The following is a 17,885-nucleotide window of genomic DNA, read 5'->3' on the forward strand; positions in this document are numbered from 1 at the left end:
TGGCCAATGCTATATCTCTCTGTATCACTAGTGGTCCGTGTAACATGCTTTGCAACACCCTAGTTTAGTTACCTGACTTTTTTCTCATTGTTGAGTTATAAGTTTAAATATTCTTTTTTTTTTTTTTCCCAGGGGAATCTCTCATTCCCTAACAGGACCAAGCTCCTGTGTTGTGCACTTACACAGCTCCTGGCCATTGCTGTATAATGCTTATGAACTTAGAGCACCTGTGGTTATGTGGAATTATTTTTAAATGTCTGCCTCTCCCACTGGGCTTAAACTTCATGAGAACAGGATGTGTGTTCATTTTGCTCATCTCACATCTCCTCCGTATATTTCCAGTGTGGAACCCATTGTTAACGCTTTAAAAAGACCCATGGAAAAAAAAAAAAAATAAAAAAAAAAAAAAAAAAATAAAAAGACCCATGGAATGAATAAATGAATACCTGTATGAGATTATCACCTGACATCAACCAACTTCCTTTGTTTTGTTTCCATGCCCACCAATCCATCTTCTGAGTGTCTTCAAATTCTTTCTGAAAGGAAGCAGGGTACAAATAAGTAATGTAGGAGCAAAGGAGTAGAGAGGTGCCAGGAAGAGGGTGGCCTGGAGTGGCAAGTTAGAGCTACCAAAAATGGCTGCAACAGTATCTCCTATCCCATGTGTCCTTGTGCAGAGGGACTTTGTCACTCCCCCTTTAAGAGGTGAGCCTGGGGCTTCCCTGGTGGCACAGTGGTTGAGAGTCCACCTGCTGTTGCAGGGGACACGGGGTCGCGCTGGGCCCGTGAGCCATGGCCGCTGAGGCTGCGCGTCCGGAGCCTGTGCTCCACAACGGGAGAGGCCACAACAGTGAGAGGCCCGTGTAACGCAAAAACAAACAAACAAACAAACAAAACCAAAAAAACAGAGTTGAGCCTGATTCCCTCCCCTTGAATCTAGGTCAGGCTGAGTGACTCACTTAACCAACACATGTAAATTCCAAGGCAGGTCAGAAAAGGCTTGTAGCTTCCACCTGTCTCTCTCAGAACACTCACCGCCTGGCTGTGCGTCTCAGGACACTCCCTCACAGAGCTCAGCCAATGGTTGTCAAGAGCTGTGAAGAGCCTAAGCCAATGGTTGCCATCCCCACCTGAGCCCAATCTTCAAGTCACCGCAGATCAGGCATCAGGATGTGTGAATGAGGCAGCCTCCTGGTGGGTCCTCCCTCAGCCATTAAGTTTTCACAGCTGAGGCCCCAGATGTGGTGGATCAGAGACAAGCCATCCTTATTAACCCTGTCGGAATTCCTGACCCACAGAATCTGTGAGCATAGTAAGATGACTGTTGTTTTATGCCACTAAGTTTTGGGGTGGTTTTTACACAACAATAGATAACGAGAATAGAGTTTGGTACCCGGACATGGGATTCTCCCATAACAAAACCCCAAACCATAACCCACTGGCTTTTGACTGGGAAGCAGGAAGAAGCTTGTGGAAATAAAGGAAGACCAACCAAATGAGAACAAGCAAAGGCTATCTATTCAAAACTTGCTATAGCAAGGGAGTCAGCCACCATCACTTGCGTTTTGGCAGACACTCAAAGGCAGGCAAAGGAGTGGGACAGTTTTACAGTGGAAAAAAGGGCAAGGCTTCAGATATGCCCCGGATGGAGGCTGTTGGCATGGGGATACTATAAGCAGACTGACTAGAAGTGGGAAATCCTATCTGATTGGTTAGAATGAATATTTGGCTTTCTCTGGTTGGTCCTAAGTTGGAAACGGGGACAAAAATTAGGGAAGCAGTTGGTTATTAATTAAGTCCTGGTCATTTGGGGCCAATTTTTACAGGAGCTATTGTTTTGTTTCCTGGATTGTTGCTAGAGATAGCTGTCTGATTTCCTAGTCTGTCTTATAGTAGGTTGGCCTTCTGGGCTGGTTACTGTAGATAATAGGTTAGTCTCCTCGGCTGGCTGCTGCAGACTGTGGGTGAGAGTTCCACTTTTAGATATTATCTGGCCATTATCCGTTTGTATATTCAGTTTCTCAAGGTCAAATGGCCTTAGAAGTTAGCGAAACCTGGATGGACCTTGAGAAGACTGTCAGTGAAAGCTAGAGGGACAAAGAGGAAATTATTGTTGGAAGGTGGAAAAAAGATGACTTTGCTAAGTTGTAGCAAAAGGTTTAGCAACACCATCACCTGTGGTAACATGAAAAATAGAAACTATACTAAGTGAACTAGTGGATTTGCCTAAGGAGGTTTCCTGACAGAAAGATGAAAGTGTCAACTGGTTTCTTTTTTTTTTTTTTTTGCGGTACGCGGGCCTCTCACTGTTGTGGCCTCTCCCGTTGCAGAGCACAGGCTCCAGACGCGCAGGCTCAGCGGCCATGGCTCATGGGCCCAGCCGCTCCGCGGCATGTGGGATCTTCCCAAACCAGGGCACGAACCCGCGTCCCCTGCATCGGCAGGCGGACTCTCAACCACTGCGCCACCAGGGAAGCCCCAACTGGTTTCTTTTAGTTACTGATGACAAAATATGGCTATGTTCAATTCTGCAGGAACATTTAGAAGAAGTGTAGCGAGCTCAAGTCAGTCTTTCCAATCAGCAAAGCATCCTCAAAGTAAGAAAGGCCCTCAGTGCAAAGGTCGAATCAAGGGTTTGATTAGGAAGACACGGTCTCAGAGTAAAGAGGAAGCCAACGATGTGACTTTAAATACTTTTTTTAAGACCTCAGAAAGATTTAAGATGGTGCCTCATGAACCATTTCAGACAGATAGATAATAGGCCTTTAAAGGATCTTAAGACTAGAAGACTCGTCTCTTTGGTTCACAAGTCTTCAGACTGCAAGGAACTTCAGTGAAGGGGCTGTGCCTGAGAAAGGTACTGAGAAACCTCATCAGCATTGGACCCGACTAGATAGCAAGATCTTGGAATTTGAATTGATGCAGACGTTGAAGATCTTGGGGATGAGACTTTGGGGATCTCGAGGGAGGGATGAGGCAACGTATTCAGGAGACATGTGAACCGTCATTACCAGGGTGCAGACTGGGGCAGATCACACTTTTCCAAAGATGGCAGCAATGATGGTTCTTTTGCAACGTGAACTTGCTGATCTGGAGTCTACTTTCCCTTCCCTCGAATCTAGGCTAGCCTTGGTGATTTGCTTGTAACCAACAAAATGTGGTAGAATTGTCACTAAGTGACTTCTAAAGCTAGGTCTGAAAAGGTCATGTAGCTTCTGCCTGTTCTGGAAGGCTCACTATTGGGATGATCAATCTCAAGACATTCTTTCTGGGAACCCAGCTGCTATGTTTTGTGAAACCCAAGTCACATGGGGAGGCCACGAATAGGTGCTCTGGTTGACAGAGTACTCAGCTCAGATTTCAAGTCATTCTAGCTCAGGGACCAGACATGTCAGTGAAGCATCCAGATGATTCTAACTCCTAGGCATTCAAGTCACCTCCAACGGAGTCATTCTCAGAAGAGAGACCCAAGACTGTGAGACAAACTACCCCCAATGCATCCTGGGTGAATTCCTGTCCCCCAAAATATGTGAGCATAATACAATGGTCATTATTTTATGGCATTAAATGTCGAGGTGGTTCTACTTAGCAATGGATAAACTAGAATCCCTGGCTATATATACAAGTGTTCATAAGAATCATACGATTTTCAAGCAGGAAAGGACCTCAAGATATCATCCAGTCCCACTCCTTCCATTTTCAGATAAAGAAATTGACCCTCACAGAATCACATGACTTGCCTAAAGTCAGGCCATTAGTTAGTAGCAGACCAAGAGTCTGGACTCCTCTTCCATTGCAGTACAGATGAATCCATTATACAGTGCAGTCACCTATGAACGGGAACAGCAACAGCTACTCCTCACGAAAGTTCCACCTCTCTGGAGGGAAAAGGTCTTGACTTTGGGTAAACCTTTCAGCTGAAACTCCCCATAGGGCCTGTCTAAGGAGTCAGCCCTCTGCATGGGTCACATTACTAGCCTGGCCAACTTGTTTCTTCCTTTTTCAATCTTCCCTGGTCTCTTTCCCTCTCCTCCCCCTGGCTTCTCCCACTCCACTAGTTTCTTCCATTTTCCTTTTTCAGCACTATGTATTGAAACCTTGCGTATCAATGAATGGTTATGCTTGTAGTTCAGGCGGTCCAGCCTCATACAGGAGTGGAAGGGATCATCAACCAGCTGGTTAGTGGTTATCAGAGGAGCTCAGATTATGGAACAGAAGGAGAACATCTCATCTATGAGACTCCTGAAGCATCTCATCAGTCTCCAGGGGTGCTAAGGAATTACATTTGGAAACCCCTTAAGCTTGCTCCCATTAATAGATGAGGAAACTGATCTCAGAGAAGTGAAGTGATTTGTCTGTGATCACACAAGTCTTGGTGCCTCTGTGTGGATCTCAGGACTAAAATCCCCTCAAATCAAAATAGGCAGTTGTATTTTTCCCCTTAAAGATCTTATCTGTGGCAGTTTAATATTAAAGTCACTGGTATTCAAAGAGTACATTTTCAAATCACAAATTTAGACTTTATAGATAGCAGCTTTAAATTGTAGGGTTTAATGGAGCATATGTATCTTCTCGAGAGTCGTACTTTAGATGGATACAAAGGGAGGAAAATATAAATGAGGACACACTTTATGGAGGAAAAGAAATAGGCCTTGTGAAGAAACAGTACAGAAACTCAGATTTTTAAAGACTGAGCTGGGAAGGTATTTGGGGTTGTCTAAACTAAACCCAAGTGTAGAGGTTGGCAATTAGTCCTGCTCCAATGAGGAGCTGGTATGTGAAATGAAATCATTAAGTTTAAACGTAGTAAAATTGTTGGTTTTGGCTCTATGTTTTCTGTTTTTGCCTGTTTTCTAGAAAGCTTTCACATTTCTAGGACAGAGAGAGGAGTAATTAAACTGAACACACAGATGGAAGGACTGGAGCATAAAGAGGTGAAATTATGTGATCAAGTCAAGGACTGGCCCATTTAAATCACAGCTCTGCTTTTGGATTATGAACCCTTTTAGAATGTAATTAAGTTTTGTATCCACTGTCCAGAAAAAAAAGTACATCAAGAACTTGGCAAAAAAGAAAAGAAAGAAAAAAAGAAAGAACTTGGCATACAATGCCCATTCATGGACTCCATGTCCATCAATCTCTCCATCAAATATATATACAAATGTAAATACAGACAACAGAATACCATAAAGCAGTTAAAATGATGAACTTCACCTTCTCTGTTTTGAAATGGAAAAAGGAACATCACTGAAAGGGTTCAAGGAGTAGACCGTAGTTGTATATAAGTGTCAATAGTATAATCCTGTTTATATAAAAGCAAATATTTATATTATACATATAGCAATAGTAGCAGCCTTTTTTTAACTGAGTGCTTATTCTAAGTTATTTAACCTATACTATCAAATTTAATCCCCTCCAACAACCCTATATATTAGCTACTATTTTTATACCCATTTTGCCAATGAGGAAACCGAGCCTTCGGGAGTTAAGTGGTTTGCCTGAAATCATATAGCTAGGTATGGTACAGGCAGTTGACAAACCCAGGAGGAGACACACACATACACACACACACAAGCTAGAAGCCACATGAGGTTAGGAACCATGTCCAGCATATTCAGCATCAAGGACAGGGCCGGGAACAGCGCAGGAGACCAATAAAGACGTGTTGATTGAATGAAGGAATGAAAATGTTAACAGTGGTTATTTATGAAGGGAAAGGATAAAGTGCCCCTTTTATTTTCTGCTTTATGTGTTTTTTATTTATTTGGATTTTTATGATGGGTATGTTGGTGGAACACTGTTAATGTTCAACAGATATCCATGTGCATCTCTATATTTTCCACCCACCATGCGTATAGGTGTGTTAATGGGACTAATTCTCACCAACGGGTAGTAGGTGGAAATAATTTGTCTCCTTCAGTCTGAGGCAGTTATGAGACAAGGACTACTGGGGGCCATTCTTCAGGCTGGAGACCATGAATTATCCAGCAATGTGGCTGAGACTCAGTTTCCCTGCATGATCTTGTAGGGTAAAGGAAGATGAATTTCAAGTTGTTTTATTTTATGATTCCCTGAATTATCTTATTTGTTGGTTTATTTGTTTATTGTATCTTTAATGTCCTACTAGAATGTCAGTCTCCTGAGAGCAAAAAACTGGTCTGTCCTGTTCACTGCTGTATCCCCAGGCTCATGTGACTGCCACATGAGAAAACCCCCATAAATAGTGTAATAAATGAATCACTGAATGACTGTAGTCCTCTGGGTGCCTAAGCATGGGCAAAGCTGGAAAGCAGTGATAGAGTTTTCCATAGCAGCATCCTAAGAGGATACCCTTTCGGGGGTGAGAACTCATTTTGAGGACTCCAGCAGACACAGCCTAGGAGGATTTGGAAAGGTGACACATTGTGACATCTTTTAAAGCAATGTAATTCACAGCTGCCACAGGAAGACTCAGCAGGAGCACTGCTAATACCTGCCTCTGGAAGCACTGTGTGATCCATCAGTTAGGATACTGGTTTAGTTACTGTAACAGATAGCAAATAACAATGGCTTAAACAAGATGGTTTATTTCTCTCTTAGATAGAAGTCCAGCTGGTAGGCAGCCCAGGAAAGTTGGGCTACTCTGCTTCAAGTGATGGTCTGGGGACTCCTATTCCTTCTGTTTTATTTTTCCAAGATCTTCCAGGGTGTTGGCCTTATCTACATGATTGAACTGGATGCCCACCACAATATATGCACTCCAGCCTCAGAAAGGGGGGTAAAAAAGAAGGGGAGGGCATGCAACTTTCTTTTACAGATGTTACTCAGAAGTGGCATATATCACACAGGCTCACAGCCCATTGGTGGGAACTTAGTCATATGGCTATACCTAACTATAAGGGAGGCTGCCACATGTAGTCTCTAGATGGACAGCCATATGCCTCCCTAAAATTTGGGGATTACTATTACAATAAGGAAGAAGGGAAAGATGGATGCTGGGGGACAGTCTCTCACGAGTGAGGAAGCATCATAGCTGATGCTGAGAAACTCTTTGTCCAAACCTTTATGGTCTACATACATGACTCCATTATTTTTATTGTTTTTTTTTTTGCGGTACGAGGGCTTCTCACTGTTGTGGCCCCTCCCACTGCGGAGCGCAGACTCCGGACGCGCAGGCTCAGCGGCCATGGCTCACGGGCCCAGCCGCTCCACGGCATGTGGGATCTTCCCGGACCGGGGCACGAACCCGCGTCCCCTGCATCGACAGGCGGACTCTCAACCACTGCGCCACCAGGGAAGCCCTTTTATTGTTTTTGACAAGCTGTATCACAGGGTGTGATAGTCATCCTCTAAAATGGCCTCCAATGATTCCCACCTCCTGGTATTCGAATCCTTGTGTCATCTTCTCTTGAGTAACCTTCTTCAAGTGAGTAGCATGTTGATAGGCTGTCACTTCTGTGAATAGATTACAAAAGATGTACTTCCATCTTTATTTATTTATTTATTTATTTATTTTTGGCTACTTTGTTTCTTTGTTGCTGTATGTGGCTTTCTCTAGTTGCGGCGAGCCGGGGCTATTCTTTGTTGCGGTGCACAGGCTTCTCATTGCGGTGGCTTCTCTTGTTGTGGAGAACGGGCTCTAGGCGCACGGGCTCAGTGGTTGTGGCGCACAGGCTCAGTTGCCCTGAGGCATGTGGGATCTTCCCGGACCAGGGCTCGAACCCATGTGCCCTGCACTGGCAGGCGGATTCTTAACCACTGCGCCACCAGCTTCCACCTTTCTAGTAGACTTTATTGCCTTCCCAGCTTGCATGTTGATGAAGCAAGTGGCCATGTTGGAGAGACCCATGTATCAAGAAACTGTGGGTGGTCTCCAGACTGCAGCCAACAAAGAACTGAGGTCCTCAGTCCAACAGCCCACAGAGAACCAAGTCCTGAAAACAACCCCTTAAGTTTGGAAGAATATCCTTCACTGGTCAAGCCTTCAGATGAGACCCCAGTCCTGGCCATCACCTTGATTGCAGCCTTATGAATGTCCCTAAGCAGAGGCTACAGCTAAGCTCTGCCTAGATTCCTGGTGCACAGAACCTGTGAGATAATAAACATATGCTGTTTTAAGCCTTTACATTTGTGGTATTTGTTATGCAACAAAAGATAACAAATATGGAGGAATCTTTGCTGAGACAGTTGCCAAGAGCTCTGGATCTAGACTTTTTTACAACTTTTTTACCTGTTCCTTCTGAAGTATGGTCCTTCCACGTCCCCAGACCTATCAGTCTTCCACATGACACACACCCACACCACTATCGGCTCTTTTCCACCAGAGAGGCTCTCTTTTTCTCCTCAGCTCTGGCTTCTTCTACCCCCAACCCTTCTGGTCTTTGCTTCTTCTACCCCCAACCCTTCTGGTCTTTGCTTCTTTTTTTTTTTTTTTGCCTTTGAATGGTCACTTAATAATCTTCTAAATGAGCTTACATTTTGATAACATAGGAAGATTGTGGTGGGGGGATGTCTTTAAAAGCTGAAGCAATGAGACTTAGGCGTGCAAGGGAATGACTGTTAAGGCATTGGGAAGTTGAGATTGCCTCAGAGAAGGCAGGAGGCCCAGGATACTGGGAGGGGTAGAGGGAACCAGTTAGCAGCTTCCTAGGACCACCACCCTACCTCCACCCAAACAGCTAAGGGTAGAAAGGGATCCTGGTCTTGATCCCTGAGTCTTCTCCCACTGTTCATGATCCTTAACTATCACTCCCTTTTCTAGGCTGCTGGGTTTCTACTGAGTGTACTTACTCTTTAATGTATCATAGATACATTAGATAATGGTTGCTTCATTTGATTAAGCATGCCCTCAGTTGTCTCCTCTGTTAAATGAGAAGGTCAAACTGGATGATTTTAAAGGTTTTCTCCAACTCTAACCTGTTAAATTCTATTTCTACAAATCCTGGTTGGGGAGATTTATCTGGTCAGAGAGAGCTCCCTTGATCTTTCAGGGTTCTGGGGAACTCCTTGGGAATATGCCATAGTCATCAGCAACCTAGATTTTTGTTGTCATTCACTAAGTGCCCTCCTAAAGTACCCCAAATCAATGATGGATAGTTTAGATTTGGAGGCAGAGGTTCATTCACTGGAAAAAATTTTGGAGCTATTCTCATTTATGTTACAAGTTTCCCTGGTACTGGTAATTCCCAGCATCCTTCTATAATTGCAAAGGTCAGAAATAAAATGTTTTTCAAAGAAATGTTACAAAATCATGCTCTGGTTTGAGAAACAGCCCTGAGATGCACCTTGAACAGGAAGATTTGGTGGAGGAGAGAGGTGGGCTGAGGAGGACAGCAGTGAAACTAGAGGAATTGAAGACCCCGGGTTTAGATAAATATCTACAACTTCCTAAGTTTGGGCCTCTATGAAGCCCTAGGACTCTGCACTTCCCTATCAGTAGTTTTAAAAGCCCTTTTTTTTTTCTAGCAAAACAAAGGCTTGAAGCAACTGTGCTTGTGTTTTAGAAGTGCCATCATTGTATTTCTGCAGCATTGAGTGTACATGTATTTTTCACTCTTAGTGGTAGAGTTTATACGTGCCCTAAGATAATTAGTTATTAATCATCCAATGACACTAAAAAACCAAACTGCTCAGTTAGCTGAGCACTCCTTTGAAGAAAACAGATGTTGTTAAAAGTCACTATTCCACTTTCTTGGGAAAATTCCACTAACATAAAATATGATTGATGATTCAAAAATGTAAATCTTCTATGTGAATTAAATACTACTATAAAAGGACAGTTGTCTACATAATTGTAGAAGATGCACAGAAGAATCACTCTGTAATTAAGACTATCGCTGTCTTCTCATCAGGAGTTAGAAGATTCTCAGTTGGGTCTCTTGATTGGGTGAGGGATTTCAGCCAAGTGACCTGTCCATTCTCTGTTTCCCCAGAATAGCTTATGAGAAATGTGTTAGGCTTGAATTTGCTTATTTTCCATAGGTTAATCTTATGCATTATAAAGGGTACAATTTCCTAGACCAGTGGTTCTCAAACCTTAGTGTGCATCAGAATCATTTGCAGGACTTATTAAAACACAGATTGCTGGGCCCCTTTCCAGAGTTTCTGATTTAGTAACTTGGAACTGGACCCAAAAATCTGCATTTCTAACAAGTTCCCAAGTGATGCTAATGCTGCTGGTCTAGGGACCACACTGTTTTGAACTCTCAGCTCCATGCAAAAACCTAAAAGGATTCTGAAGGCTGCAGGTGGAGTCTGTGGACTGTTGTTTCTGAAGACAGAAATATTTATGGCATAAAATAGTTTAACATTGTTTTACCTGAAGTAATTTCTCTTTCCTTTTTGTTATAATAGGAATTTCGTTAGTGGGTTTTTAGTTAGGCCTTGTATTACATTCATTTGTGTATATGTCTTAGCTCCATTATGACCGTGAGCTCTTTGGATTGTGTTCATCTTCGAATCCTCAATGTACCTTAATGTATCTTGTAAAGTCAAATAAATATTTGGTGAATTGAATTTAGTTATGTATCCATGTTTTGAATTTGTTTTGCCTGAGTTTTCTGCATCTAATAATTATAAATAACAAATACTGGATTAAGTATGCAGCTCATGTATTAGTTATATATATCAACTTGACTGACTTCAAGGGTATGGGGAAAGAATGGTTTCCTTAAATTTAGCTAGGCTACAGTTTGCAAATCTAAATGATCACACCTATATAACTATTGAAAAGTTACCTATACTTTTCCATTTCACTGTACTGTGAAATTTCCATACATAAAAACAGGATTTGGTGATGTGCATCATGGTACAGCATTTACAAAGACTGACACCCCCAGGAGTGTTATTTTCAAAAACTAATATTAAGATCACGTGACTACCTTCTGATATTACTTGCAGAGAGGCTGACTGATTTATCCCAAATTACTCTGCTGCTCTTTAATACCTTTAACTATTTAAGAATAAACTATATTTTCCAAAACTGGATTTCTGAAATCAGATGAAATCAGATACCAGAATGCCAGGAATATCCATACAACTGTTGCATTTTTAGTAGCTTTAATAAAATGTTATTTGGATTTACAGATTTTAGATTTGAAGCATTTCAGCTTTGGAAGAGACCATAAAGATCCTCCAAGTCCAACTCAGTCAAGGTCTGCATCTCCCCTACAGCCTACTCATACTCAGCTTTGGTTTAAGGAAGAAAAAAACAACCTGGGGTGAGGGAGGCACTTTCCAGGGGTCCACTCTAACTTTGAGAAAGTGATCAAGCCTTTTCCTTCAGCTTCTACCCAATGGCCCTATTTTCACCCCTTTAGGAACATCCTGTCTAAACAGGATCTTCCAAATGTCTATTATTCCCCATGGTCATGTTATTCCCTCTGATCTGTTTCCCTTTTCACTACTTCTAGACCTCTGTGCTACAGAAGCAAGGAGGCAGCTTCCACCTACTAGCTACTCAGGGCACACAGACTTGCTATTGACAAGCCTGAATCATGATCGATGAAGGGAGTGCTTTCTCCTTAGAAAACTTCAGCAACTTTCTACTCCAAACCCAGTCTCGGTACAAAATCTGTCACCAAAATGACTTTCTTGGCAGTTGTCTGAGGTATGGAGAGATGACATGAACTTCATCAAGGATCAAACAGAGGAGAATAAAGGCTTTGAGAGAAAAAGAAACCTTCATCAAATATAATAACCTTAACAAGGAATAAAAATAGATAAATGCTTATAGGTCTTAGTTCACATCCCCTTCATTAAAACCTTAGCTCGGGCTTCCCTGGTGGCTCAGTGGTTGAGAGTCCGCCTGCCGATGAGGGGGACATGGGTTCGTGCCCCGGTCCGGGAAGATCCCACATGCCGCGGAGCGGCTGGGCCCGTGAGCCATGGCCGCTGAGCCTGCACATCCGGAGCCTGTGCTCCGCAACGGGAGAGGCCACAACAGTGAGAGGCCTGCGTACCGCCAAAAAAAACCCAAAAAACAAAGAACAAAAAACACCTTAGCTCAATAAATAAAGGGCTATGTTTACAGATTTAGGTAATCTACTTCTTTTGTATGCTTTTTACTAATTAAAATCTATCCAACCTGGTATCACCTCAAACCATAATTCTCTACCATATTTTACAATTTTACTCTCAATTGTCATGGAAATATTTTTTCCATGACAACTGAAAGTAAAATGATGTTCACAAATCCACAGTAAACAGCAGTCATGTAATGCGTAAATAAAACATGATTTGAATCTATAAACAGAACTCTAAATTTAACTCACTCACATGTATAATTTAGACCAAGGAATATGTGTCTGTTAAACATACAACAGGTTTTAAATAATTGGAGTTTAGAATCCTGTCAAGTCCTGCATTATAGGGAGCAAAATAAAATAACGGGCATAAATACATCAAGAAAAGGAAGAGAGACACACGACACAAAATGAGTTTCCATGCTAGAGATGAACACAAATATGTCGATGACGTGAGATCCACAAGTAAAGAGACATGCAGAATATAAGAATAAAACTTACAAAGACAGAAATAAGAGAAATAAGCTTTCATGGTACCTTACATAGAGTTTTAGGAAACTGCCACCAAACACTTTTCAAATTAAGACACATTTTCCCAACCATAAGCATAAATGAGGATTTAGCTTTGATACTTGCCTTGTGAATTGGATGAAATTAAGCTAAGGGCCAGATGTTTTTCATCCGTGTTTTAGATTATGCTAAACACAGAATCATTAAAAAGCATCCATGTGACTGAATGGTTTAACATTGTATTAACAAATCAGGTGATATCTAGACACTGCCTTAGACCTCAGAAAATTTTAGCGTATTTTTGATGTTAGGGTTTTGGCAACTAATGAAAAAAAATTAAATAGTTTTGCTATAAAACAAACTTCCATTTTATAATGGGCAAACCAAATCTTCATAATGCTGAAACGACGTTTTGAGAAGGGAAAGCTGCAGATTTTTATATACAGGCATCCCTGACTTATGATAGAGTGACATACAATTTTTTGATTTTATGATGGTGTGAAAGTGATACACATTCAGTAGAAACCAAACTTCAAATTTTGGTCTTTTCCTGGGCTAGCGATATGCTGTAGGGTATTCCTGTGATGCTGGGCAGGGCAGCGAGCCACAGCTCCCGGAGAGCCACGCCACCACCAAGGTAAACAACCGAAACACAATCATCCTGTACCTATATAACCACTCTGTTGTTCACTTTCAGTATAATATTCAATAAATTACATGAGATAGTCAACACGTTATTATAAAATAGGTTTTGTGTTAGATTTTGCCCAACTGCAGGCTAACGTAAGTGCTCTGAGCATGTTTATGGTAGGCTAGGCCAAGCTATGATGCTCGGTAGGTGAGGCGTATTAAACGCATTTTCAACTTCGGTATTTTCAACTCACGATGAGTTTATTGGGAGGTAACCTCATCGTTAGTCAAGGAAGATCTGTATCAAACTAGGAACTTGATTTATTTCCCCTGAATTGAATTTTGGTATTAGGTAGACAACCAAAATATATTAGTTAATATAGTTTATTATGTGTTGTGCAGAAACTACTGCAGTTCACATGCATGGGTTGAATTACGAATTAAGTGTCAAATACCCCATTGAGGATTATGCTTCAGCATAATCACTAAAGACATGGAAGGAGAAGTATATAAAGTCTAGAAAGGGGAGTCATCAAAACGTCAGCATGAAAATGAATACTGTATCAATCATCACATGCAAATCTTCAATTGGTAATAAACTGTAACAGTAAAACAACTGTGAAACTATCAAAAAAATTATGAAGGTCCATAGCTGTTTGATTACATCTTTGCTGAACAATATCACTTACTCATTTTAGGAAGTAACATTATGTAAGTTATTTTACAATGTCCATAAATTAACTTGAAACATTGCTGATTCTTTAAAAACAATCAAGGGAGGAGGAATTGACACAAAGATCTTTATGCAAAAATGTGTCGAGTCTGAACACCAGAGAAAAATATACTGTTTACATATATATATATACATATATATACATATATATGTGTGTGTGTGTGTGTGTGTGTATATATATATATATATATATATATATTTGGCTGCGTTGGGTCTTCGTTGCCGTGCATGGGCTTTTCTCTAGTTGCAGCGAGTGGGAGCTACTCTTCCTTTTGGTGCGCGGGCTTCTCACAGCAGTGGCCTCTCTTGTTGCAGAGCATGGGCTCCAAGCACGCGGGCTTCAGTAGTTGTGGCACACGGGCTCAGTAGTTGTGGCTCGCGGGCTCCAGAGCACAGGCTCAGCAGCTGTGGTGTACGTGCCCAGTTGCTCCAAAGCATGTGGTATCCTCCTGGACCAGGGATTGAACCCATGTCCTCTGCATTAGCAGGCGGATTCCTAACCACTGCGCAACCAGGGAAGTCCCTGTTTATATATATTGAATGCCACATGAATCAGGTTACAATTATACTGGCCCAATACTGAAACCTGTCATTTTGGTGTATTAATCTAAATATATGTCTCATTACCAACATACATCTTTCTATCTAGATGTTTTCCTTATTTGTTCCTAGTTTATCAAACTATGTTGGCACATGTCCTCATGTCAAAGCTGCCCCTGGTTTCATACTCTTTTAAGTTCCCCTCTACCATGCAAACCAGAGGAAGGAAATGATATTTAATAGAACATTAGTATGACTTGTTTTGAGTGGCCCTCAGTTTGGGACATTAGCAAAGCATAATCACATTTACTAGAAAACAAAGCTTGAGGTTTGAATCTGATTCCACAACAGATGATTTCCCAGTGAGATAATGTCAATTTACCACAACTTGTCATTATTTAATGTGGTGAGCTAACACAAGTAAAAGTGGTTTGCAATTTTAGAGTCCTAAACAACTTAGTAGGTGTTCACGTTAGTGTGAAGGTATAGCTACCGCTAAAGGTTCTGTGAAAATCTCACAGCAGAACCAAAACAGATGGGAAACACTGAAGATGCTGCTTTAAACTGAATATCTAAACCCCAATAGTATTAAAATAGAAATGGAGTGCAAATTGGGGTGAAAAACTGCCTTTTCTACAAATATTGTTTCATGTAGGTTTCTGCCAGAAGCAATCTCATCAATGTTAATTTTTTAAATAGGCATGTGTTTTCTGATTGACTTAAGGGAAAATAAGTTAAAACAACATACACAACATAGTTATAAGATTTAAACTCTTAACTGAAACTAGAAAAGACTTATTTAACACGATGGTGAATAATGTAGCTGTATTTAACATAATTTACTTTCATTCATTACCAAAACTATTCCAAATTAGTGGTCAGCAAAAGGCAAATTTGCACAATTTTCCCTTGAGAAAAGCAGAAAACTATACAGTGTTGTTAATAAGTTCAGAAACATATAATTCCAAATTACCTAAATTACTGATAACTCAATTTCTCCATGTTTCCAAGTTTTTGGTCAAATGGTTCATTTATCAATTGTGTTAAACAATGTAATCATATCACACTTATTTTAGAATTTTCTAAAATACGACACTTTACATTATATTTGCATGCTACTAAAACAGTTGCTTAAACAAAATGTCTATTGACATTTGAGGCCATCATTATCATAGTTTCTTCAACTGGTTTTTAACTCAATTGAATGTGGTTCTGGGGTTCTTAAGTAAAGCCTTGATTTCAGTTGGTGGATTAAACTTTCTTTTTTGATGATGGCAAAATTCCAAATAAAAAATAAATTTCAGTTTACATTTAAAAGTAATTTGCTTCTGAACTTCTTTTAATTTGACTGTCATTAAATTAAATGTGCTTAATTCACATCATTTGTGCATATATTTCTTGCATACTGATTTATTTTAAAATAATTTTTTAAAGTTATAAATGGATAATACCATAGTAGGTTGCAGTTTTATGAACCAAATAAAGCATGCAGCAGCAGTTCACATTTTAAAAGCTTACATAATCTAATACATTTCTTCATTGTCAAACTTGTATTTCTGAGCATTTATTAGCTTATTTTTCAGTATAAACATGAAATGTTTTCCTACACTTGGATAATAATATCACATTATTGTGACTTCCTGGCTTCTATTTGGATAATGGCATAAATATTTTTTCTAAAGTAATTGGAACACAGATTTGCACTGACAATAAGGAACAGTCTTTAGAGTCTATACTTTTATCAAGCTTTTAAAATTTCCAGGTTCAATTACCTAAAAACTAAGAAAGTGATTTGTCATCAAATGACTTCATTCTGCTTTTTAAAATTGTAAATATTGTATTTTTAGATAAATACCATATATTTTATCTTTCTCTTAACCACCACAAAGTTATAAGAAGACTATCTTCAACACCTTATCTGCTTAGATACAAAATTTCATACATTTAACCTATTTTCTCTCTTAACAACAAAGTTAAAGTTATAAGGAAATTTTATCTTCAACACTTCACCTGTTTGGATGCTAAATGATCGTAGCTGTCAATAATAGCTAGTAGAGTCACTTCAAAATTGCCAGTTTTCTTTCTCTACCAAGGGCATTTTCTTTCACATGAGAGAATCGTTTCAAAATTCCCAAAGAAAGCCCTTGGTCTTTTCACTCTCTAACAAGGACTCCTCTTTCCCTATCATCTGCCAAAAAACCTTTTCTGGCTCTGAAGTCAATCCCAGGGTATGGTTCAGATGTGAGAGTTTCTGTAACTCTTCACAGAAATTATTCTCATCAATCTTGATGTATATTAGGATTACACATTTAAATGCATATTAATGTTACTGTGTAGCAACTTTCTTATTGCTATTGCTTGCAAAACTGTCACAGCCTTGAGAATTGAGCCAGCCCAAACTGCCCTTCCCAGGTAAAGAACCCTAAAGACTCACATTCCATTTTGTCATTAAATAGTTCCAAAATCTCTAATGAGAGTAACAGCTTCTAAGGCATAGTCCCACAATGATTTTAATAGTTACCACCTTGTCCCAAGTTACAAAGTAAAAATGCTATTTCTTAGGAGTATAAAAGTAATTTTCATCTCAACTATGTTGCCGGTTGAGTTTTACTTCATACAGTAAGTCTCAAGCAGAACGCTCCTGGTTTTTAAGAACTTACCCTCAGTTTGACTTCAAACGAAAGGCAAGGTAACAGCAGTGTGTAAACTGTGAAATCCTATCAATTTATATACATTTCTACTACCATGAAAAAATTATTCAGTTCCATTGAAATCTGGCATTAATGATGCCAGCCAGTTTAACATAGTAACAAAATTGAGAACAATTTCTTTTCTTTGCTAGTTCTAAATCAGATGATTAAGGTTTTGGTTTCAGGTTAAAAACTCACATATTAGAAAACATCCAGGAGTCAGCTGAGTTGAAAAAACACTTGTAAACTTCACATTTAAAACTTCACATTTTAGAGACAGGTGAGAAACCTAGATATGAGTATTCCTGGCTCCTCCCTGAGAAAATCTTAGTCTACCGCAGTGATTGAAAAAATAAAGTCCCAAGACACAAAATGGAACTAAACTTCCAGGCCTAAACAGAAATCCCTAAGAGGCTATTGTGAAACAAGACTGGTAAGATTGCCACGGCAAAAGGATTAAGAAGAAAACAAGCAAGACAAGGTTGTGTATCATGACGGGGCTGAAATACAGGAGAGCCGCTTCTTTCCCAAGCAAAGACCAACCTGAACAAGGGCCCCTAGTTTCTCTGTAACTCTCCAAAATCTCATCTGTGAACAGATCCTCGAGTTAGTAGTACCCCTGCAGACAGCGGCACAGCCGGCTGCCAGGAGGAAGCGCAGCTCGCCTGTGACCTCTCAGAGTACCAACAAATGGAAAGCCACAGGCAATTCGCCAGATAAAAAGATCGTGTATTGTATGTGCAGCAGGTATCAACTTTTAAGAGAAGCCCGACAGTCTCT

This window comes from Mesoplodon bidens, assembly GCF_964165515.1.
Source record: "Mesoplodon bidens genome assembly, chromosome: 8".
NCBI lineage: Eukaryota > Metazoa > Chordata > Mammalia > Artiodactyla > Ziphiidae > Mesoplodon > Mesoplodon bidens.